Genomic DNA, 25,374 nt, shown 5'->3' with positions numbered 1-25,374 from the left:
GTATTTTATTATGCTGCTTCTGGCCCTTTAAGAACCATCTGGGGACATACTGTGGAGTTACTGGGTGGCCACCATTTCATGTATCAAAGGCACATGATGAGAACAATGGATGAAGCACATGGTGAGAACAATGGATGGCGGCCATTTTAACTCACAGACACTGTTTGGACTTTTCTACACGGTGCCAACTCGCCGGTATTTGGTGCACAAAGACATTGTGCAGTAGTTTTAAACTAAAGAACAGGGGACACATTATACAGTAATTATTTTTCATATAGCCTTTATATGTTCTGCGGAATCTGCATTAAACTGTATCTTCCAAAGTACTGAACCGATCTGGGTGAATGTTGGATATGTGGTTCACCCATATCCCCTGGTTCCGAGGATATACTTGTTATGGGGTTATTGCATGTTTTGGGGTGCCTGTGATATGTTTTATAAAACTGTATTTCTCTGCCTGTGATAATTATATTACCCATTGTGTTCAGTAATAATATCACAGGCAGCGGAGAGGATTTTGTGTGGGAGTGTCTGTGTGTATTGTACGGATTGATTGGTTGTATTTCAAAACCCTGTGGACAGTACTATGTGTTTAGATTGTGAATAAAAGAGGCTGTATGTGCCAGTACAGTCAGTTCTGCTTGACCTCAAAACTAAGTGTCGTCTCGTTATTGGGGGAATTGGATTGTATGCTGATTGCCAGGAGTGTAAGATGATTGTATGCTTTTCCTGTTAAGCTGTTTCCTGAGGGGTTTGCTTGAGACTGTAGCATAACTTATTACTACTCTGACAATCTTGCTTTAGTCAGAGTGTGCTGCTATTTTCAGTTTATATTCCATCACCTCCAGTCCACCCTTGATTCTGGTTATTCCCCCCTTACAGCAACTTGGTTACTTAGTGATATATATATTAGGGAGATACTTATTTCCTCTCACTATACACACCGATAAGCTACATTGGCTGCTGAGACATTGTTGCAATTATACCACTAACAACAATCTACACTTCTATCCCAGCAACTATATACATAACAGATTACTAATGGCTGGAATTATTTAATGTAATAAGTAAACACTGTGTTTTGATTAGATCCATAATCAATTTACTATGGATAAATAATTACATATTTACAAAAAAAAAAAAAAAACTACTCGTATAAATTATTGCAGCTGTATTTTTACACAAAGTATCAATAATGATATTCATTTAAAATCATCTCAATTGAAATGAATTTATTTGAATTGTGAGCTGTAGCTTATTGTAATCTTTAGAAAAGCTTCATAAGTATATTTCAAGCATTGCTACTTTGAACACAGAGTTCTATAACAAATGTACTTTTAATGGCTTTCAATAATTATAGTGCCGACTGTCCTTTTACATAAAGTTGAATTTATTTTGTCAGTTTCAAAATATTATTTTTTTTTTTGTTTCTGTGATTTACGTTAGTCTTTATTTTCAAATTATCATTTACTTCAAAGAGAAGCTTCAAATAAGTTATTTTTGGAAATGTGACAGATGCATTGTGACTATTGCAAACTCATCAAGATGCTTAAACATACTGGCATGTTTAATGGACTTAATTGCTTTTTCATATATTCTGTATGAAATGATTATAACCTAATTTAGCAGAGCCAGATGTTACACTAAAAATATATATTTTAAAGAGAAAACTGTCAACTAAATATGAATAAAACAAAGTTAAAATGATATCAAATAATGATTTGTTTCTATTCATGATTTGAAATCTTAAAATTGTGTATATAGCTAATGCATGTAATGTTTCATGCTACTTGTATTTTTTAAAACATTCTCATGTGACTCAAATATATAAAACCATGCACAATCAATCAACTCTCTTCAGGAACGATATTTTCACAGACCATGAACAAGGATTATGCTAGGGGGTGTACCTAATGGGTAAATTCCCCATCTGGCGTCTTTTTCCCAAACGATTTCTTAGCATCACCATAAAATAGTATTTAATCATTTAAAATGCAAAACTGCTACATTTGGAATCCATTTCACATTTCAAAATATTTAAGGTTATAAATAATAGAATTTACTGTTGTAATACAAAAAGAAAAATAATGAAAATTTTAAAAGAAAGCGTGATTTATTTATTTATTTTTATTTCTTTCAAATTGCGTTTTATTGATTTTTAGATGTGAAAAACAGGTCAGAGAAAAAAACATATATACATTCGACAACAATGTACAGATCGATGATTGTGATGTAACTGATGCAACTTCATCTTAACTATAGCAAATACGGTTACAGTGTATTTGTATTCCATAAAACAACTAAAGCCTTGCTTTATAATTTACTCCAACTTATAACAATTAGCAGAATAACTTTAACACAGAGGAGGGATGGGGGGGGGGAGGTATGGGAACCCTATAGTGTGAGTCCTTTAATACTAATACTTTTTTAATGGTAAATAATTTTATTAGAATTATATCTACTAGGTATCACAGAACAGGAGGAGCACACAGGGTCCGAAAGGCATAACTGTGGCAGAGCAATAAGCACAGAGTATCTAGTGGCAAACAAGGTTGCATAGTAAACATACAAGTGCATTGTGAAACTACCTGCCAGTCAGATTGTTTGTGACAAAGATGGGGCTGAACGTCTGCCCATCCGTTCAAATTGTGCATATATAAAGGAAGTAGATACTCCCATTTAAGGTTGATTCAGATTGCATTTACATATATATATAGTATAACTTTCCCTTCTATAATAGGTTCCACAGTAGCTTGCTTCACTAACCATGGAACTGATAGTCAGCTCCTAATAATCAAGTGGATTGTGTGAACCGTGTCAGTGATGTGAAGCAAATGGGCCAGTAAGCCTTGGTAGGTCAGCCACATCCCCCTCACACCCAGGCACAAGTGACAGTAGTGTCAGTGTTGAGAGTCAAATCAGTGTCATGCCTTTGAGTTTGTAGTTTTGTGGAATGAGAAAGGGGAAGAATGGGAGAAAAGCAAGAGGGAGAAGAAGCAGAAGAAAAGGATTATTCCTTGAAATGAACGAGGAATGGGAGAATCAGAGTAAGTTATAGTGAGCATGGGTTGTGGAGGTGTATGGGTAGGTCACCTCTCATCCATCCACGGACCCCGCCTCCGGCCCCTCATCCCTACCCGCACCTGCAGCCCCACCCATGCCTCTGTGTATCCTGTCTCCTATATACATGAACCACAGCCACCAGCACTCCACATGTTTATCTCCTAAGCGCTGCATGGGTTGCTTCCACAGCTTGAATGTCCTACACTTGACCCAAGGGTGGGTATCAGTGATTTAGCCAAGTTGAAAAGATGTCTAGTGATGGACTTTTTATATGTTGAGATTGGTGATGGGGTGAGGTGCAGTAAAGCCAATTCAGCTGTTAGTGGTTGTGTTTCCCCAAAGACGTTGGACATGGTATCCCGCACCATCTCCCAAAAAGGAACGATTCGGGGCAGCACCACCAGATATGTTCCATCATCCCCTCGCTCTGGTCGCATCTCCAGCAAAGGGGGAAGGCAGCAGGGAATATCCTGTGAAGAAGGCTCAGGATGTGGTACCAGCCTGACAATAGTCTGTAGTTCGTCTCTTGGTCTCTGGAGCTGGTTGAGGTCTTGGGATGCAGAGTGAGAACTTTTTCCCATTGCACATCTGTAATACTAATACTTATCACCCGAGGATAAGGAGTATCAGACAACATCTTTATGCTAAGAAATCTTCATTATGTGTGATACAGCTGTTATCCCACATTTCCCAGGCAACACGCCAGTGTTTATCTCCCATTATATGTTTAATTGCTGACATTTCATAAGGTCTGATTAGTGAAAACTGATCTAGTATTTCGCTCAATGTAAGGGTGTAAGTTCCATCATCTATCAAGCAGTGTCATTGCAGCCACCAATATGTGAAACACCAAATATTTGTGCACCTTAGGTAAATCCAGCGGGAGCATTGTGACAAACTGCCATTTGCCACTGGGCATTGGAGAGGACTGGTTGCCCGCCTGCTGCCTTTAGACTATGGCCCCATGTTGAAACACTTGATTTTCCCCTGCAAAGACACGAAAGCTGGGTAATTTGGTACTTGCCCTATTTGAACAGTGGTACCCCAGATAGCTATGCCATGGAGCCCATTCGTATAACGAAAGACTATGTGAAAGACTTTGGCTCCATGGCAATTGAACTGTATGTCTGTGATCTGAGTGCCATTCAGTAATAATGTGCGCTCAGATCTAAGCTATCTGAGGATATGTTGAATGTACCTGTTTTATGCAATAGCTGCACAGTTATATATTTTTATGCATTTTATTGTCTTTTGCTACCATGTGTTCAATGGAGTTTTGCCTCTGTCCTTGGAGATAATTGGATTACTTCCCAATTATCTCCAGGATAGAAGACTCTGTGGAACTGGTTTTGGGCAGAAAAGCCATGCTTCATTTGGTCACAAAGGACTTCGATTTATCTTTTGATCTACTGGACGGATTTTTATGATTTTTGAGTATATTTATACTGATGCTGATTTCAAATATGTAACTTTTATTAATATTGCATGTATACTTTAAAGTTATTAATGTTGTGCAAAAACTGTATATTTTCTGCCTGTGATAATTAAGTTAGTCTATTGTGTTGAGATAATTGTATCACAGGCAGAGGGGAGGATTTACTTTATTGTATGTGTTGTAATGTGTTTATTGGTTGTTCTGCAAAACCCTGTGGGTGGTCCTGTGGGTGGTCCTATGTAGGGAAAATCTGCATAAAAGAAGGCCCTTTGGTGCCAAGTAAAACAGATCTTCTTGACCCTCAACACGTGGTCTTGTCTCGTGATTGGAGGGAACTGCTATATCACACTGGGGATTGCTCTGCATACTCCCTTGAGCTTTAATCACTTAGCTCTTTTAAGAGCTTGCTCCTGATACGCTCTCCTGGAGGAGAGGTCTTTCCCACACGGTCCTGGAGGACAGAAGCTGATCCAGGGTGGAAGGAAGATGGCGAGACTCCAGTTAAGCTACGGCGGTTGTGGAGTCTGCGGTGGTTGTGGTGTCCGGTGCGGTGCTTGTGGTCCTCGGCGCAAGCGAGGAAGCGTCCATCAACGGAAGGTACTCGGTCGGAGTACGGAAGGGTCCGTTACAAGCATCAACAGCAGTAACTGCTCTGGATCATTTGTTAAAGTGATATATGTACAGTTCTGATTAATCTTAGCAACACAGCCCAATTATGCTTCATTATTAGTGTAGGTCCACCGGACATGGAGCATTTTGCCTCTATCCCTAAAACATCCCCAGCACTTGTCAGATATAAATGGGCATATTGTCGACAGTCTAGAGCAAGGTTCTTCAAACTCTGAACCTCCAGATGTTGCTGAACTACAAACGCAATGATTCTCTGGCTATCTCATTCAAAGAATCATTTGAGTTCTAGTTTAGCAACATCTGGAGGGTCAGTGTTTGAAGAATTCTGGTTTAGAGAACACAAAATATCAATGGTAGAGTGTTTACAAGTAACTTCCATATGGCTAGAACAAATCATGAATGCCTGTCTCCATAATTTATCAGCTAACTGGCCTTCAATTTTCTGCTCTCATGCTTTAATGAACTGAAGGTTTCTTAAGGGATGTAATAGCTTGTATATTATACAGATTTTTTTCTTAGGTAGGAACAAAGACTGCTTTTCAAATTCTATTATCTGCTCCTTCTCACCTAGCCTCAGTATAAGGACAATATTTTAATTGTAAATGATTTTGACTGCAGGTAGGAGTCATCATACCCTTATTTAATATTTTTGTTGGATGTGTCTGACTGGGAGTTAATTCACTTCAAGGCAGAGATGGTACAGGTGAGATACAACCAGTTGTATACATGTAACTGGGGAAAAATAAGGTATGGCCACTGCCAACTCCCTAATAGTACTCGACATGGACAATGAGCAAACCTTACAAATATATGTAGTATCCCAAATTGCCATAGTATGTTTGATATTTTTAGGCTATATTCATGTATGGTCTTAAGGCTTTTAGGCAGCCATATTATTAATTAAGCAGGTATTTTTCTGACCTAAGGAGCCTCATGATCTACCTAATGTGGTTTCTAGGGTGATATAAGCTGCTATTAGATTGCTTAGTATACCAGCTTAATAGTAGAGTCTCAAATTTGGAAGACTCATGTCTCCTTACTGCACTAATAGTTGTAGGATATAAGAGGAAACTTGTAGTTTCTTGCCCTCTTAGAAATATTTAATTATTGCCATTATTACATGCTGGAAAAAAATGCAGTGGGTAATGAGATGGATAAGTTCTGTAATGCTTGGCAAAATTAGCATTTTAAAGGACCACTATAGTGCCAGGAAAATAAACTTGTTTTCCTGGCACTATAGGGTCATTAGGTCCCCCCCACCCTTAGGGCCCCCCTCTCGCTGGGCTGAAGGGGTTAAAACCCCATTAGCCACTTACCTTTCTCCAACAGCGGGCTCCCTTGACGCTGGGGAACTCTCCACCCCCTGCCGACGTCAGATCCAAATGCGCATGCGCGCGCGCATTCAAACCGCCCATAGGAAAGCATGTCCAGCGTCTTCTCACTGTGATTTTCACAGTGAGAATCGCTGAAGCACCTCTAGCGGCTGTCGGTGAGACAGCCACTAGAGGCTGGATTCACCCTCAGTGAAATAGAAGGAGGCCATAAGCTTAGAAAGAGTACATCAACGGTGAAAGGAAAGAAGGATCCTTCACTGGAGTTGAAATGGTTGAAGGGTATTTAGGGCATGACCCAAAGTAATAATAGAAAGGAAGAGACTGAAATGGGTTAACTAAACAGCGCTCCTAGAGTCAGTCCCAATACCCTGATCAAGACTGCTCTACCACTGTAGGGCAACACATTGCCAATCATAGAGCATATGTAGAACTGAAAAAATAATAATCTTTAATAGTCCCAATTCAGGAAAATATTACAATATAGACAAAAAGTAGTGAAAAAAGGTGTATATACAGTGGTGTAAACATAAAAAAATAGGACCATCTGCTATTAGGCAAATTAGGCAGAGAGGCTTGGTGAGGCCTAATAGAAAGCAGTTGTTGGTGGGGGATTCCATCATAAGAGGTGTGGAGATGGACAATGGTGGTCTTGTGAGGTGTCTTCCCGGAGCTACTGCTCACAGAGACAGGAGACGTATCGGTAATATTGTTAAGCAAGCAAAGCAGGAAGGGGAATTGGATGTACTTGTCCATTTAGGGACAAATGACTTGGCTTGCAATGAGGTTTCAGAGGTTAAGGAAGTTTTTAGTGTTTTTGCCAATGATATACGGCAGGTTGCTTCCACATTGTCATTCTCTGAAGTTCTGCCTGTGCATAACACTCAGAATGACAGGCGGATGCGTATTAGGGACTTTAACTTGTGGCTTGGTGAATGGTGTCGGGAGCAAGGATTTGGCTTTATTGCTCATGGTAGCTCTGTTTGGAATGGAAATAAACTGTACAAAAAAGATGGTTTGCATCTTTCTCAAAAGGGAACAAATGTTCTCAGTGAGCAGTTCAGAGGTTTTGCTAGGATGTATTTAAACTAGGAGGGGGGGGCAAAAGGGTGATAAAACATCAATCCAATTGTCCCCCAAAACAAGGACAGAAGGTGCCTGTAGCAAGTGTGTTAAAAAATGATAAGCTTAGAGTCATGTCTACAAATGCTCGCAGTTTAGGGAATAAGATCCATGAACTTGTGGCAATAATGGCAACTGATAGTGTAGATTTAGTCGCTGTTACTGAGACATGGTATAATGAGAAAAATGACTGGGACATAGCAATACCAGGGTACTCTTTATATAGAAAAGACAGGGAAGGCAAGAAAGGGGGAGGGGTGGCCCTGTATGTAAAGAATAGCATAAAATCTAGCCTAATAAAGGTTAGTGAGGCGAACATAGAGTCAGTTTGGGTTACGTTAGAATTTGGTAATCACACAGTAACTCGTGTAGGTGTGATTTATAGGCCCCCAGGACAAATTGAAGAGTTAGATAATCTACTAGTTGAAGAAATAGCTAAAATGACAATGAAGGGGGAAGTTATCATCATGGGTGACTTTAATCTTCCTGATATAAATTGGAAAACAAAAATAGCTACTTGTGCCAGGAGCACACATATTCTAAACTCCCTACTGGGATTGTCTCTAAAACAAGTCGTTGAGGAGCCAACTCGTAAAGAGGCCATACTAGATTTAGTGTTAACAAATGGAGATTTGGTATCAGATATTACTGTAGGTGAAAGTTTAGGATCCAGTGATCATCAGTCAGTGTGGTTTAATATAAGAACAGTGACTGAGTCACACCACACAAAAACAAAAGTTTTAGACTTTAGAAAAACAGACTTTTCCAAAATTAGAATATGTGTAAAGGAGTCATTATCAGACTGGAGCAATTTAAATGGAGTCCAAAAGAAATGGGATTATTTAAAAGTTGCACTACTGAAGGCAACAGAAAATTGCATTAGGCTTGTCAGTAAAAGCAAAAAATTCAAGAAACCACTGTGGTACTCCACAGATGTAGCCAAAATAGTAAAAAACAAAAAGTTAGCATTTAGTAATTATAAAAAAACCCAGAGTGAGGAAGACAGAATGACCTATAAGATTAGGCAGAAAGAGGCTAAGCAAGTTATAAGAGCTTCCAAATCACACACAGAAGAGAAAATAGCACAGTCAGTAAAAAAGGGGGACAAAACCTTTTTTAGATACATAAATGAGAAAAGAAAAGTAAAACAAGGATTAGTTAGATTAAAAACAAAAGAAGGAAGGTATGTAGATGAGGATAAAGGTCTAGCTGACTGCCTCAATGAATATTTTTGTTCGGTATTTACAGATGAAAATGAAGGAAAGGGACCTCAGTTAAGAAAAAGGATAAATGAGTCATTTATTACACGTGAGTTTACAGAGGAAGAGGTTCTATTTCAACTGTCAAAAGTAAAGACAAATAAGTCAATGGGACCTGATGGAATACACCCAAAGCTATTAAAAGAGCTTAGTGGTGTACTAGCAAAACCATTAACAGATTTATTTAACCAATCATTGATAACAGGAGTAGTCCCAGAAGATTGGAAGTTAGCGAATGTTGTGCCCATTCACAAGAAAGGTAATGGGGAGGAGTCGGGCAACTATAGGCCAGTAAGCCTAACTTCAGTAGTGGGGAAAGTGATGGAAACCATGTTAAAGGATAGGATTGTTGAACATCTAAAAACACATGGATTTCAAGATCAGAGACAACATGGGTTTACTTCAGGGAGATCATGCCAAACTAATCTTATTGATTTTTTTGATTGGGTAACTAAAATTATAGATCAGGGTGGTGCAGTAGACATTGCTTACCTCGATTTCAGTAAGGCTTTTGACACTGTTGCACATAGAAGGCTTATCAACAAACTACAATCTTTGAGTTTGGATTCCAATATTGTTGAATGGGTAAGGCAGTGGCTGAGTGACAGGCAACAGAGGGTTGTAGTCAATGGAGTATATTCGAAGCTTGGGCTTGTCACCAGTGGGGTACCTCAGGGATCTGTACTTGGACCCATTCTCTTTAATATTTTTATTAGTGATATTGCAGAAGGTCTTGATGGTAAGGTGTGTCTTTTTGCGGATGATACTAAGATATGTAACAGGGTTGATGTTCCAGGAGGGATAAGCCAAATGGAAAATGATTTAGGTAGACTAGAAAAATGGTCAGAGTTGTGGCAACTGACATTTAATGTGGATAAGTGCAAGATAATGCATCTTGGACGTAAAAACCCAAGGGCAGAGTACAGAATATTTGATAGAGTCCTAACCTCAACATCTGAGGAAAGGGATTTAGGGGTGATTATTTCTGATGACTTAAAGGTAGGCAGACAATGTAATAGAGCAGCAGGAAATGCTAGCAGAATGCTTGGTTGTATAGGGAGAGGTATTAGCAGTAGAAAGAGGGAAGTGCTCATGCCATTGTACAGAACACTGGTGAGACCTCACTTGGAGTACTGTACACAGTACTGGAGACCCTATCTTCAGAAGGATATTGATACCTTAGAGAGAGTTCAAAGAAGGGCTACTAAACTGGTTCATGGATTGCAGGATAAAACTTACCAGGAAAGGTTAAAGGATCTTAACATGTATAGCATGGAGGAAAGACGAGACAGGGGGGATATGATAGAAACATTTAAATACATAAAGGGAATCAACACAGTAAAGGAGGAGACTATATTTAAAAGAAGAAAAACTACCACAACAAGAGGACATAGTCTTAAATTAGAGGGACAAAGGTTTAAAAATAATATCAGGAAGTATTACTTTACTGAGAGGGTAGTGGATGCATGGAATAGCCTTCCAGCTGAAGTGGTAGAGGTTAACACAGTAAAGGAGTTTAAGCATGCGTGGGATAGGCATAAGGCTATCCTAACTATAAGATAAGGCCAGGGACTAATGAAAGTATTTAGAAAACTGGGCAGACTAGATGGGCCGAATGGTTCTTATCTGCCGTCACATTCTATGTTTCTATGTTTCTATAAGACGAACACACAGTGTCTAGAGACCACTTGGGTGGTGCTTAAGATTCTGATAGACTGAGTGATATCAATTATCACTAGTAGCTTGTTTATAACAAAATATCAGTGAGACATTACAGAATAAACTGTGTCAACATTAGTAAGCAACATGTCACCACTGGAATAGTGGATTCAAACCCTATGTATAAGGCAGTATGAATGTAATTTCTACACGCAGAAGCTGTATAATACGGGTAAGAGTGTCTCCAGGGAATATGTCAAAGTAGCTTACAAAAATAGAGGGGAACGAAATAAGTAGTAGACCGAGGGTATACACGGGTATATGGGAAGGATAGTCGGCAGTATAATCCGAACTAAAATGGTATGTATAGATAGTTGTGAGACTAGCCGACAAAAAATGCCTACAATCCCAATTGCAATACCCCGTATAATCCCCAGTAAAAGAAAATAAATGATAAAGAAAAGTGTGGAGGATTAGTTAGTCTGGCCGGACGTAAGTAGAGGTAAATGTGGTCTACGATACTAATAACACTAAACCCACCAAAAACACCCGTAATCTTAAATCACTGAAAGCTTATTCAAATAAGAATGCTAACGAAATGCAGCCTGCTGAATACATCTGGTATATGTTTCAAAGGAGGAACCTAGATCTAGTGCTCCATAAGCCGGTAGAAATCGATTAAGATAATGGTATAGTTCAGGGATAGGCAACCTTCGGCTCTACAGATGTTGTGGACTACATCCCCCATAATGCTCTTACACACATAATGCTGGCAAAGCATCATGGGAGGTGTAGTCCAAAACAACTGCGGAGCCGAAGGTTGCCTATCCCTGGTATAGTTAAATACCTTAGATAACAAAAGGTCATAAGCGCCTGGAGTACACTAGCTACGGTACCAAAGATGCCAAGAAACAGCTAGCTGGAAACTAATGAGTAAGCCCTAGATAGTATGAACGAACACCAGCCTAAAAATAGAAAATTATATTGCAGGAATAGCAGTCCTAAGTAAGACTAATAGTAGTCAGGGTAGAGTTCAATGCGTGTTTCGGCTCACCCTGAGCCTTTGTGAATGAAACCGATCCTAAAAAGAGAAAGAACCCCAGAATGAACCCCAGCCTAAAAAGAGAAAATTATATTGCAGGAATAGCAGTCCTAAGTAAGACTAATAGCAGTCAGGGTAGAGCTCAACGCGCGTTTTGGCACACCCTGCGCCTTTGTCAAGAGCTCTTGAGATTTATTATTTTTTCAGTTCTACATGTGCTCTATGATTGGTAATTTGTTGCCCTACACTGGTAGAGCAGTCTTCATCAGGGTATTGGGACTGACTCTGGGAGCGCTGTTTAGTTAACCCATTTCTGAGGTTACAAGCTTATATACGAGTTATTTACTGTATGAATGTACTAATGCCCCCTCATGAGCAAAAGCTTAGTAATCCAGCTGTAAGGAATACAACATCTAGTTTACAAATATTAGCTTGTTTGAATTTTCTTGAACACTTATAGTATACTTTAAAAGAAAGTATACTTAGTAATATATGCCTTAATAAGAGATCTATAATAATCAGGTGAAGTAGTTAGGTGCCAAATATCAAAGATTAGTAGCCTTCATACAGCCCATTTAGTAAATACCCATTTAGTTATACATTTTAGCATATCTCCAATGTTCATGGTTTACAATTTGTCTTTGTCAATCTATGGATTTTTAAAAAATAAGTTCACTGAGCTGCACATCATTCTAAAAGAAAACAAATTTCAAAGTCAATGTTATATTGCCTGAAGATAATCCGTAAAGCTAAATATTTAAATATTTGTTAGAAAAAATATTTAATAAGACATATTTTATAAAAGTTTTTGTTGATATTTCCAGCACAGAATGTTCAATATAACAATATATAACAATATGTTCAATATAACAGGCAACAAGTTTCATGTGAACAATAAATTCTAATACACGGAGATGCAGCTATTTGTCATCAGTATACATTTTTTATTTCAAATGTAATTATTAATTTTATAACTTGTTAGTTATTATGCTCACTCTTTTGATTTATTCATCTTTTTTAAAATAAGTATTCACTGGGCTACTCCATACTTTTACAGGGTTATTCCCTAAAGTCAGTCAGGAATTTAAAGTGAATTCCAAATTTGAGGCCAAAATATCCAAACTGGGAGAAAAATAAATAAATAGCCCAGGTTCTTTTTGCAAATGCATAAGATAAGCTAAAACCAGCTTGAAACCTGATTGAAGACCCACTGAAGGGCAGGCTAATTGAGCTGTAATCCTTTCTCAGTACTCTCTTACACCTTGTTTTTATGCTCTCCCCAAGTTTAAAGGGTAATCCAGACGTGGACCCCTTGCTCATAGTGCCTAGATGGGTATCGACTATACCTCACTGACAAGCCTGAACAAGGCTAAAACAATCATCTAGGGTTGTTTTATCTCTCGTGCAGAGAGACGGCCTGCATATCGGGTCTGGACTGCCCTTTTGAGTGGGATCAGCCTGACATGCTAATTGCCCTGTTTGCAATGGCCCAAGATGAGATGAAAAAAATAGATCATCATTTTAAAAAATTATACACAAGCATGGAGCTAGTATTTATTCTCTCCTCGTCCCCATACAAAATGTGAAGTGAGAAAAGGCATGTGCATTAAAAAAAACAATAAGCCTTCAGTGAATACTATTCTTGCATACTTTTCTACACTACCCTTATCTTTTGTGTAACTATACCCCATTTCCTCTAGCATGTGCGCTCATTGAGCAGGACCTCGAACCCCTATGTTCCTGTGCATCCAACTCGTCTAGTTACAAATATATGTATTTTAGTCCACCCATTGTACAGCACTGCGTAACTTGTTGGCACTTTATAAATAATAATAATAATAATAATAAACTAGGTTTAACCAAGCATACCCTAAAGTAGGGTAGTTGTAGGGCCTTAAATAAGCCATTAAACCAAGAGCAAAGGCAAAATTGGTTGGTAACCAATTATCAAAAGAACAAATTGTAGAAAACACAAAAGCACAACCTGTAAAAAGAACAAGTGAGATCTGTAACAACAGAGGTCGGTTCAGCCACTCTGGGCACATGGGGTCCCTTGCTCACAGTTGGGTATCCACTATACCTCACTGACAAGGTTGAACAAGGCCAAAACGATCATCTAGGGTTGATGTATCTCTCGTGCAGAGAGAGCCGGCCTGCATGTTGGTTCTGGACTGCCCTTTTGAATGAGATCAGCCTGATATGCAAATTGCTCTGTTTTTTTTCAGGCAGGTGTGTGTGCGTGGTCGAGCGTGATGATGTGTTTTGCAGTGTTCACGGCTTCTTCAGATCTGCCCACTCTTCTAAGGAAGATCTGAAGAATCCGTGAACATGGCGAAATGCGTCATCACGCTAGACGCCGCACGCATACCTGCAGGATTGTAACGCCGCCTCCCGGAAATTCTCATTGCGGTATACAAGTTCACTTCAGGAACAAGAAGCCGGCTTTATACTTGTACCTCGTACTTGTTATACTGCCTTTGTAAGAGGGAGTGCTGGACGGAGCTGCTGTATGTTATCTTTGTGCAATAAATTGTGAAATGTGAATCGACTGCCTCTGTCACTTTCTGCCCGAGAAGGGAATTTGATTTGGAGCTTCCACAGTTAGAGCGGGCTTATCTGCTCTATTTTTGTGAGCTTATTCAGTATCTATATATTTGATTTATTGGTTTTACAGATTTACACTATTTGTATTCAGTTTCTCTTTTCTTTCTATGTTTATTGTGATATATGGAAAGAAAAATATATTAAATTTTCTCCATATGTAAAGAAAAGATTTAAAGTGAGTGTATTGTGTTTTTCTACAACATTTTGCACGTATTTGCACAACATATGAGTGGTATTGAGTTTTATGCACTTTCAATGCAGATTGCACCTTTCACTTTACAGATCACTTGTTGTACTTTATTAATATTTTTGTCTTAAAGGAGCAGCAGACCTATATAGATTTTTTTGTATTGAATGTGTGTATTAAGAGCTATTACACTGATTACGGTGCTGCTTTTTAGATATATACGTATTGTCCATTTTTAAAGGCAAATAGATAGAGGACTATTGCTATAAATGCTTTTTAGTTCACTTTTTTTTATTTTATGTGCAACATAGGACAAAGGGTCTATCAGAAGAAATGTCTCATTCAGAATTGGTGAAGTCTCAACATCATTAGCTGTAGCAGGAAGGCCCAGCTTGGTCAGGAAAGCATTCATCTGAAAGGCATGTTCCAGACGTTTGTTAATTCCATTAAGCATCACTACGAGGGGCCCTCAGTTCAGCCCAGTGATATCTGATACAGTGCTACTGGACAGTGGACAATGAATCTACACAAGTCAGGGAACACGGACGTGAACTCTTCAAATGTATAGGGGGATTTCGCTTTAATCGCTGGCACAATGGCAATATTTTAACGGCCTCTGAGGAGCTTAACTATCACATCACTTGGAGCACCCTTTGGTGCTTTCAGAGAGTTAGGGACATGAAAAAGGCCATCAAGTTGGGCAGCTGTAGCCTGCATATTTGATAATACAGACTGTAGTAATCATCTGACATACTGAGGTAACTCCCCATCATTTACTAATTCCAATATGCCCCTCACCCTTAGGTGTTACCACCCGCTTCTATCCTCCAGGGACATATTTAGGCTAGGTTTGGCAATGATGGATACCTCTAGTGTTTATATATTAAACATTTTGACCTTATAATTTAAATACATGTCAAGTAGAGCATCTTCCGGGGGGGAAGGGCGGAGACTCTGTTCACAAATTAAGTGCACTGCTTTCTGACAAATAAAATAGTCACTATAGAGTGCGCACTGTTATTATATCTTCTCTCAGCTCACCATTAAGGCTCTGGAATTGCCTGGTGTTTGTTCTGTGGTTGATAATGTATAGCTATTAATTATTTGTATTTTTTTTTTATAATTTATTGAACAAAAATGGTGCTGTGACAGATATTCATGTCTAAGTCATGAAAGTTGGAAACTTCATCCAACATTATCTATCTTTCTCTCTGATCCTATGGTAATGCTTATTAAGTTATTTATTATAAGAATATTAAAAAAGTAGGGTAGTTGTCCACACATTCCCACATTTAAGTTTGTATTTGCACATATTTGCCAGCTTAAAATAGCCCATTATCTAGATAAAGATAAAGATTATCATTTACTTTTACAATTCGTATTTATTACTCGATTCACAATATTTGTTTAATTTTTAAATTTAGTTTTTAGATTTAGTTTTTAAATTTAGTGTTCAGCTGGTAATTCAAAAATAGGTTTTAAATAAATGTTTAAATAAATAAATGTTAGCCTATTTAATGAATAGAGATGACTTTATAATAATTGGATTTTTAAGAAATATTATTTAAAAACAAAACAAACAAACAACAACAAAAAAAAACAGAAAAACAGTGTGCACTCCCTAATGAAGTATACTGTGCAATGATTTATACTTTTAATGGAGCCTTCAGGAACTCATGATAGCCAGCGATAACACTTGATAACTCTCCCCCATCTTCTACTCATCCCTTATGTGATTAAGTGGTGAGTTTACAATGAAGAACATTTCTAGAACCCCATGTCACATAGAATAGAAGCAATATTTCCAACTGTATTTGAATTAAAATGATTGGCATTTCCTCTACCCAAGTAGATGTGCAGGGTAATGTAATATTTTCTGTGTACTTAGTTTTCAATGTATTCAATGTTTCATATATTTTTGTTTAAAATACATTTATTCCATGTCATCTGACTTGTGAAAGCCTTTCTAACCCCCTTATGCAAATCAAAAATGTAATAAATGTAGTCATTTCACTCCATAAGCTCCTAAACATATGTAGGCATTTGGTTAAATCAACCCTGAAACGTTCCTTATATTAAAATAAAAGCCTCTGCATTGCAGCTTTTATCTTTGTAGAAATGTTCCATCATGCCCCACATGGTTGTAGAGGTCCCTTTTATAAATCAGCTTTGCAACTCCTGTATCTTATGTTGATCTTCTTACCTTAATCCACAATGCACTCTGGCTCATCCCAATCCTTCTGATGCTAGTATGGATGAGTGTGTGGGTGGAAGTATATGCTTACAAACCGTTCAAGACTAAGCAATTTATTTATTTAAAGATGTAAAGAAAGTAAAACTAACACAATGAAAGGATATGTCTACATGATAGGAGGAAGTCAAAAGAGCTAATCCCACTTATACAATTGTCCATGGGAAATTGGAGGATGAGCCTATCGCTTAACTTAAAATTTACAAAGAGTATGATTTGAAAGAGACCTAATACAGCACCAGTAGCGGAATATTATACACGAATTGCCACAATGTCCTGGGACTTTAGCCTGCAAAATTACCTGTAATTATTTTAATATTCCTGTAAAACAAAAGATTTCCTAGCATAAAATAAAAATTTGACATTCTATTTTATCATACAGATTTATTTTACTTCATACACAGTGAAAACTAAGCTAACATTCATAATCTTTATATGAGACACCATTCCAAGTTTATTCACCTAAAACAAATCTCTGCACAACAAAAAATTTAAAAATGATAGTACTAATGGGAGAAAATATCATGTATATCCTTCATGGTCATATTTACATATTTCATTAATTGGAAATGACCGCAAATTATATTATCTATAGAATTTTTTTGCATCTTGCTTTGTACTTCCCGGCCCCCATTTTGTTAAAAATTATATGTACATACTCACATTCAAATATATAAATGCATTCAAACTCATATACACACACAGAGGTACACAGACACATACATGTGTACAGATACATTTACGCATACAAACAGATAAATAAACATAAAGATTAACACACACATTCATATTCACTCACATGTATTTACTCGTGCACTTACACTTCATTTTTATTTAATTTATTGATTTATTTTATTTAAACAGTGAGGTCAGCTCAGCCTTATTTTTTTTACCTTGACAGGGAAATATCCCTTGTGTACTAGAAGGGTGCCTTTGACCACTCTGCATTGACTGCACAGCTGCCTGCAACTCCGTACTGATCCAAGGAAACTGGGGTTACATCACATCCTGGGCTCCCATCATCAAAACAGATTGTGTGAGGGAGCTGTGTATCCATTGCAGAGTGATCTCATCAGTTTCCTTGCCTCATGCTTGACAGCCAATCATAGGACAGCGACAGAGAAGTCACCTGTTGTCAGTCACACAGGGTGTTCCATCCCCCTGTACCCAGTAAGCACGCCACTGAATCTATGCAATCAGTGAAGCCACACAAATTTAAGCCCAAAAGATGCACTCTAGTTTTCCCCTCTTCTGTGTTTTTCTCTGTGTGCTATAAAGCTACCTTTTGATGAATACCTAAACCAGTATATTCTTTATACCACTGGGCATAAAATATGAATGCCAATCACGATGATCCATTCATTTTCAAACTGTGCTCACAAGGTTTGTCTACTTGACTATATAAAGGCTATAGAAACTATGATGCTACAATTACTATAAAAAACAACCTTATTTGTTCTATTTGAAACGTGAAAATTAAAGAATTCTTTCTTGTACATCAATGCATTACCTCTGCCATGACACAGTAGAGTTTGATTTGTGAGAATGTTGCTAAATACACATCAATATTCCTCCACTTCTCCGGATTATGCTTGTTAATTCTCTGAGCAGTCTAGACAAACTTATTAAGAGCGCTTTGTTCGTGTAAGTGGGTTGCTGCTATAATATATTGATCATTTATATTTATCCTGAGCTTTCTTTAGTTTCTTTTGTCATTGATACAATTGCAATATGTTTTGAGATAAACTGTGAAATGCTTTTAACATTTAAAATACATATTATGTTTAGAATATGTTTGGATTTTTGGCACTAACTGATAAATCCATGCCAAGAATGTATTTTATTTTCCTCTATTTCTTCCTAAGTGAGATACTAGTGTGAAATAAATTAGTCCAGGTTACAACATTTGCAATATTATTCTGTTTCTTATTTGAAGAATTGTGCAACATGATTTTATAAGCACAAAAGCATTTTATGAACAGCAGCTAGTGGAAGCCACAGTCAATGGTTCCAGAGCCCCAGTCAAGCCACTGTGGGCAGAAGTGCTGCGGTTTGTCCCCTGTTCCAGCTAGGAAGCGGTCCTTGGCAGAGGTACCCAGCCGGGGTACAAGGAGCTCCGTCACACATACCATTTGCAAATGTAGACAACCCAGGGTATTCAAAATTGGGTATGTTCAGTCTTTTGTAGTAGCCACTTAGTCACGAATGCTGGCCAAAGTTAGCATTTTTATTTGTTTTTTGCATTTTTTTTTTAAACAAAAACTGCACTTTTACTGGTGATATCATCATCGTGATAAGTTTTACTTTTTAAAACACTCATATTTGTGTTCAGCAAAGTCTCCCGAGTATAACAATATCCCCCATGTAAAGGTTTTATGGTGTTTTGAAAAGTGAGAGTGTTAAATATAAGGCTTTCCAATTAAATTCTTAAATTTCATGTCTGCCTGGGTTGTCAGGCATGTTCCTCAAATTATAATTAATAAAATCAAATAATTATGTAAAATGAATAGTTAAATATATATGTAGAATGTCCATGGCAGCACAACAATGGGTAATACCCAAACAAAAACCAAGGGAGGAGATGAAACTCAAGAGGAGGAGATGAGACTCAAGATTAAATAATGCCAGTGTATTAGCAAACCAAAAATAAATTGCTGACTGGGAGGGAACCCATCATAATGATCTGAGATTCTTGTGGAATGAAGAGCCTCTAGATTTTCCACCTCTGATGGAAGAGCTTTCCTCCTCTCCATGGCTGGGTTCTCCCATACTCTCTTCCTGGTCTGTATGCTCTTGTATTTCAAAAGGATGAATAATCTGAATATATTTGGGAATCAAAGGATCCTCTGGGTTAATTTGAATAATTGGTGATATATAAAAAGGATAAAAACACAAAATAGTGCTCTCTGGATAATACAAAATAAAATGATTTAAAAAAAAATGGAGGTATACTCACAAGTGAAGAGCAAATAGGATATTGCTCAATATATGTAGGCATAGGTGGTATGATCCCCACCAAGGATATCACTCCTCGAGTCCTCCAGTGGGGGTGTTGGAGAGAGTAAAATGAATTATATTGTAAAATAATATAGAATAAAAAGGATAGGCTTGGAGGCTCCAATAGCATAAATGGGCTATCTTTATTGGAGCTAAAAAAAAATAGTAACATAAAACAGCTTTAAAAAATACTAACGTGTTTCTCCTGCAAAGAGGCTTTTTTTTTACACTATTTTGTGTTTTTATCCTTTTTATATATCACCAATTATTTGAATACCGGCCTGCTGCCATTGGAAAGGAGATATACCCTACCATCACTGGAGACCCCCTTTTTGAGGACATCCAAGGACCATCTACATATCCATAGGTGGGGATTGTACCATCCAGGCGCACATATCTGGAGTTGAATATAGGTTCCAGAAAATTGTATGTGCAATTCCTTTACCTTCATTTACCATCACTTAAGATCTCAATATACTACACTATATTCGTGTCTTTTTCCTTCCCTCCTCCATATCGCTCTGAGCGTGGGAATTCCTTCACAGGCACTGCTCCCTGATCCTACTACCTACATCCATCGTACCACCAGAAAAGAAAAGACTCTGGTTTTTGGGAAGATTCATCAGCCACATACTACAATTGCAAGTACTGATATTCCACCTCCCCCTCCACTATATATGTGTGTCTGTATGTCTATATATGTATATCTATACACACATATACATATAATACGTGTATATATAATATGTGTGTGTGTACATATATACACACACACACACACACACACACACTTTTATTTCCTATATGTGTATAATATATTATAAAATAATTAAAAACTATTTTAATATATTATACATATATAATGCTTATATATATATATATATATATATATATATATATATATATATATGTATATATCTCAAAGTACACTTATAATGAAATCACAAAGTAGCCTAATAATGAAATCATATATATGCCTTATATATGTATAATAAATTATAAAATGCTTTAAGTATTTTATAATATATTATACATATATAATATATGTATAATATATTGATTTGATTGTTTATTTATTTTATTTTTCTACTTTTTAGCAGCCTGGGGGACTTCCTGACAGCTCAGACAGTCCCCCTGCATGCAGTTCCATAGACTCCTATTGTTGCCATGTGATCATAGTGATCACAAGGCCCTGGAGTGCCAGAGCTGCCAGAGCTGCTGCAGGGGGACTGCTGGGGTTTCGGACAGGCCCCTGGACCGGAATCACCATGGATCGCTGGTCCATGTGAGTACATCGGTCCAGGGTGGCGGGAGGACAGCTGGGCGTACTATGCCGCTCTCCGGCATTTAGAGCCACCCTTTCAAACACGGCATTAACGGGTTAATAATATCACCTTTTTACTTCACAGAAAGGGGGCTGGTAACATAAACAGTGCCTATAGCACTATAAAGTTTTTTAAGAAGGGTTCAAATTCTCATTTTAATTGTGATGTCACTTTTAATTTATAGAAGTCACTCTTTTCAGGTCATATATTGAAAGCACATTAGTGTTAAGTATGTCTCGCCAGTTTCAACATACAGGTAGTCCTCACTTTACGACTGACCTGTTTAACGACAACTCAGACTTATGACCAGCTCTCTAGCGCGGGTATTCGAGGGATTTCCCATGTTAGAGAGCTGGTCTATACATAGAAAAGAACATAGACAAGTACACCAGAGCAGTGAATCCTTCAAATCTATGTTTGGGGAACATTCCCCAAACATAGATTTGAGGAATTCCCTGCTCTGGTGCGTTTGTCTATATTCGGTAAAATGTTACCAAACAAAGATTTGAGGGATTTCCGGCTTTGATGCACTTGTCTATGTCCGGGGAAATTTCCCTGAACATAGACCTGCACTGGTGCACATGCTTTATATCTCATTCTCACTTACCAACCAGTTTGTTTTATGACCAAGTCGTAAGAACGGAACCCGGGCGGTAAGTGAGGAGCATCTGTAATAGTTATTTTGTGAGTAGATATTTCAAATTCATATAGAAAGTATATAAAAACAATAGAACATATAAGAACATATATAATGTATAATAAAAACAAGGATATTTAACTATAATTATCTTTATTCTTAGTGTTACTTTTATTATCATGCTTTATGTTTTAACTAACATAGTACAATTTCCTTTAAGCAAACAAATATTTGAGAGGCCCTATGAAAATATTTTCATGTTATTTAACCCCTTAAGGACACATGACATGTGTGACATGTCATGATTCCCTTTTATTCCACAAGTTTGGTCCTTAGAGGGTTAAAGCAGCTCTGTCATTTCTTATAATAATCTTTAAAAAAATACTGATGCTGACTGTGTTGAAATTTAATTGAAGCAGAAATATTCAATAAACCCCAAAATTTACTAATTAAAATATGAAAAGCAATATTATGGCAAACATTCTCCAACTATTTATATATTTTAATTCACTACATTTTGTGTTTAGTAAATAAATATACTAAATAAATAATAATTCTTTGTTTGGTAAATACCCCTACAACATTCTCTAACAGGCATTCTAATTGTGAGGTCAGTCCTTATTGGTAAGCATTGGATTATGCTTTAACCCCTTAAGGACCAAACTTCTGGAATAAAAGTGAATCATGACATGTCACACATGTCATGTGTCCTTAAGGGGTTAATCTAGTTAAAAAGACAGAGAAGTGCTTTTATTGCTCTATTACTATAGACTACGCGTATTCTCAAGCGTATTTAGTATTCATTCACTACAGCTTGCATAGCCATTATTTTCCATTTTCTCAAAATGGTAAATGCAAAAAAATAAATAAAAAAAATATCAGGTATATTTGCAGATTCTGCTCACACTGTCACAAAGAAAACAAATACATCAAATTATAAAAGTAAACAATAAGATTGTTACAATTTTAGGTTTCTGGAAGAAAAATGTTTTAAAGTGGACTTGTCATGGTATGCACAACTTATGTTCATTTAAAAAAGCATACCTTTCATTTAGGATTGTGTTAGCAGAATAGCTTCCAATTTATAGTTTTATCGTTATCTACCCCACCTGTCAATTAATATTCAGCATAGACATAGGTATTGCTCCAATGCCAAGGTCTGAAAGACAATTTATAAGCTCCTTAAGGCAGTTCCTCTACTGTTTTGATGATGACGTTCAGTTAAAGAATCCAGGACATCAGCATCATAGATATGCTGTGCCATGCTTTGGAAAATGCTCACAAGCAGTGCCAATCATGTTACAAGAGGATTGGATGGAGGTAGAGCTGGAGATTTAGTGTTGCATTAGTGTAACACCCACAGGAGATAAGTCAAGTAAAAACTCTGATTAAACACTTAAATGTAGAAACCAATATACAAAAACAAGTAAAATAATAGTACTTAAAAAAATTGATAGTAAAATTGGAGCAGTGTAAAGCAGCACCTTATCTAGTGCAATAGCTAAAGAAAAAAATTACAAAAATTTAAATTTAAAAAAGTGTGAGTCTTTAAGGCAATTTAATATTAAGTGAAAAACAACATATAGTGTAATATTATCATAATATATATATATATATATATATATATATATATATATATATATATATATATATCTTATTATCAGTGCAACTTCACTCACAGTTGAGTCTTCTCAGGCTATAGGTGCTCCTCTCACCAGTGCAATGCATCACGGTAGTGATATTAGGTGGACCCAATAACTGTATAAGATCAGATCGCAGTCTCTCAGATAACCTGTAAGCTGCGTGTCCTTCCTGAGGAGCGGGGCCATGTGAGGCGACATCGGAGACAGGCTCGAGCACTGTGAGTCCCCGCCACATGGTATATCTGTCTGTTATATTCATACACCATATACCGAGTGGGAGCCGCATTCACTGCACATCAGACTCTGAAAAATTTTGGATTACCTGGCTGTCTGATCTTCTACACTTATTGGGTCTACCTACTACCTTGATGCATTGCAGAGGTGGAGAGGAGCACCAATAGCCTGACCAAACTCACCTGCCCAACACTTGTGAGTGAAATTGCACTGATATTAAAGATCTTTATTATATGGCAATATTACACTAGATGTTTTTCTTCTTCTTCTTTTCTTCTTCTTTTTTTACATATATATGACATATGGATGTTAAATATGTAAGTAAAGTGGCACATTTTACACTGCTGTTGCACTGATTGGCTTTAGCACCTATTTGTGATGCATACATCACTTGATTGCACTTATTCTTTGTGCACTTTATTGATTGCATTGTGCATTTTTGGAACAATTGCTGCTTTAATAGCACTTTATTATATTGTGATATTCACTTAAGATTATATTGTCTTAAAGAAACAGCACAACGTTTTTGGGAAATTTGAAACACTTTTATTGATCATTATGGTCAAGTATGTATTTGTGGGTTAGTGGGATATTAGGGCTTAAATGTTTTATAATGTTATGTTTTTTTTTTTACTAATGTATTTATTAATTGAATCCTTTATTTTAGAGAAATCGTTTTCATCTACATATATAGTTGTCAGCAAGCTTCACATTACATGAGTTTCTTAATTTTTGTTTTAAGTTTAGTACCCAATGTTTCAATAATATAGTGCAAACAAAAATGTAACAGACTTAAAAATATGTTGTTGTTTTTTAAATAATTTGTAAAAACAAAAACAAAACTATAACCATATCTAGATTGAGAAGAGACAACTAGGGATACAAAACATGTTAATGGATGTCAAAAATAGTTATGGAATTTCGACACATAGAACATGCTCTACAAAGGTTGCCAACCTTTCTGTGTTAGATCTTATTTCAACGTATAAGTGAATAAACTGTGGCTTACTGGCTTAATTGGCCAGAGTTTACATCAGAGACTAAATGTACACCTAAAGGGAAAATTAACTATTCATATTTTTTTTTCACAAATTATTTGAACTATTACAATATTTAATACATTTGAGATTCTCCTGTTCAGAATTTTCTCTTTCAACATCTGGAAATATATCAAGAGACATAAAACAACGTGCAAGCAACCCCAAAAGATTATTCCCAGATGCCCAAAATGTTACTTTTGAAGTTGTTTTTAAAATTGCAACTAGACAATAAAAATGTAAAAATGGAATTTTAATTGAGCTGGGAGCTTATAAAGCTTATAAGGCTAATTACTAATCTGTTGCATTTCTGTGCTGGGTTTCGAAATGTAATAAGTAAGACAAGTCATAATGCATTTTACATAGCAGATGTTACGTAAACTATGTCACAAAAACTACAAGTTAAGAGTATGTTATGCATATCAGATTTCTGACGAACTTTTAAATATTAGCATACCTGCCATCGTAATAAATTGCACATTGTTCAATCGGAGAGCAGTATTCATAAGCAGAGATAGAACCATCCATTTTAGATTATTACTATGACTATTCTATCAAAGTAAGGTACCAATAAGGGATTGCTAAGTACAATAGATGTATGTTGGACCATTTGTTAATGAAGATAATTTCAACATTATTACAATCTTGTTGATTAAACTGGGGTTGCTTGTACCCTGCCCTTTTCTGATTTCTGTCTTTTGAATATGTACACCAGTGCACATCGAATGTTTTACATAAAAGAGGGTAACCAGGCTAAAAAAAATAAAAATAAATAATTGTCCTGAAATTACATTAAAGCAAAATACAATACAATACAACACAATCCATAGTCCTGAACAATTTGTGTTTGTAGTGACAGAGTCCATTTCTCTACAACCTGGGAATTTCTAACGAGATTGATAAAATAATTAAATCTCT

Source organism: Pelobates fuscus, chromosome 3 (assembly GCF_036172605.1).
Source record: "Pelobates fuscus isolate aPelFus1 chromosome 3, aPelFus1.pri, whole genome shotgun sequence".
NCBI classification, from domain to species: Eukaryota; Metazoa; Chordata; class Amphibia; order Anura; family Pelobatidae; genus Pelobates; species Pelobates fuscus.
This window is presented reverse-complemented; position numbering follows the sequence as displayed.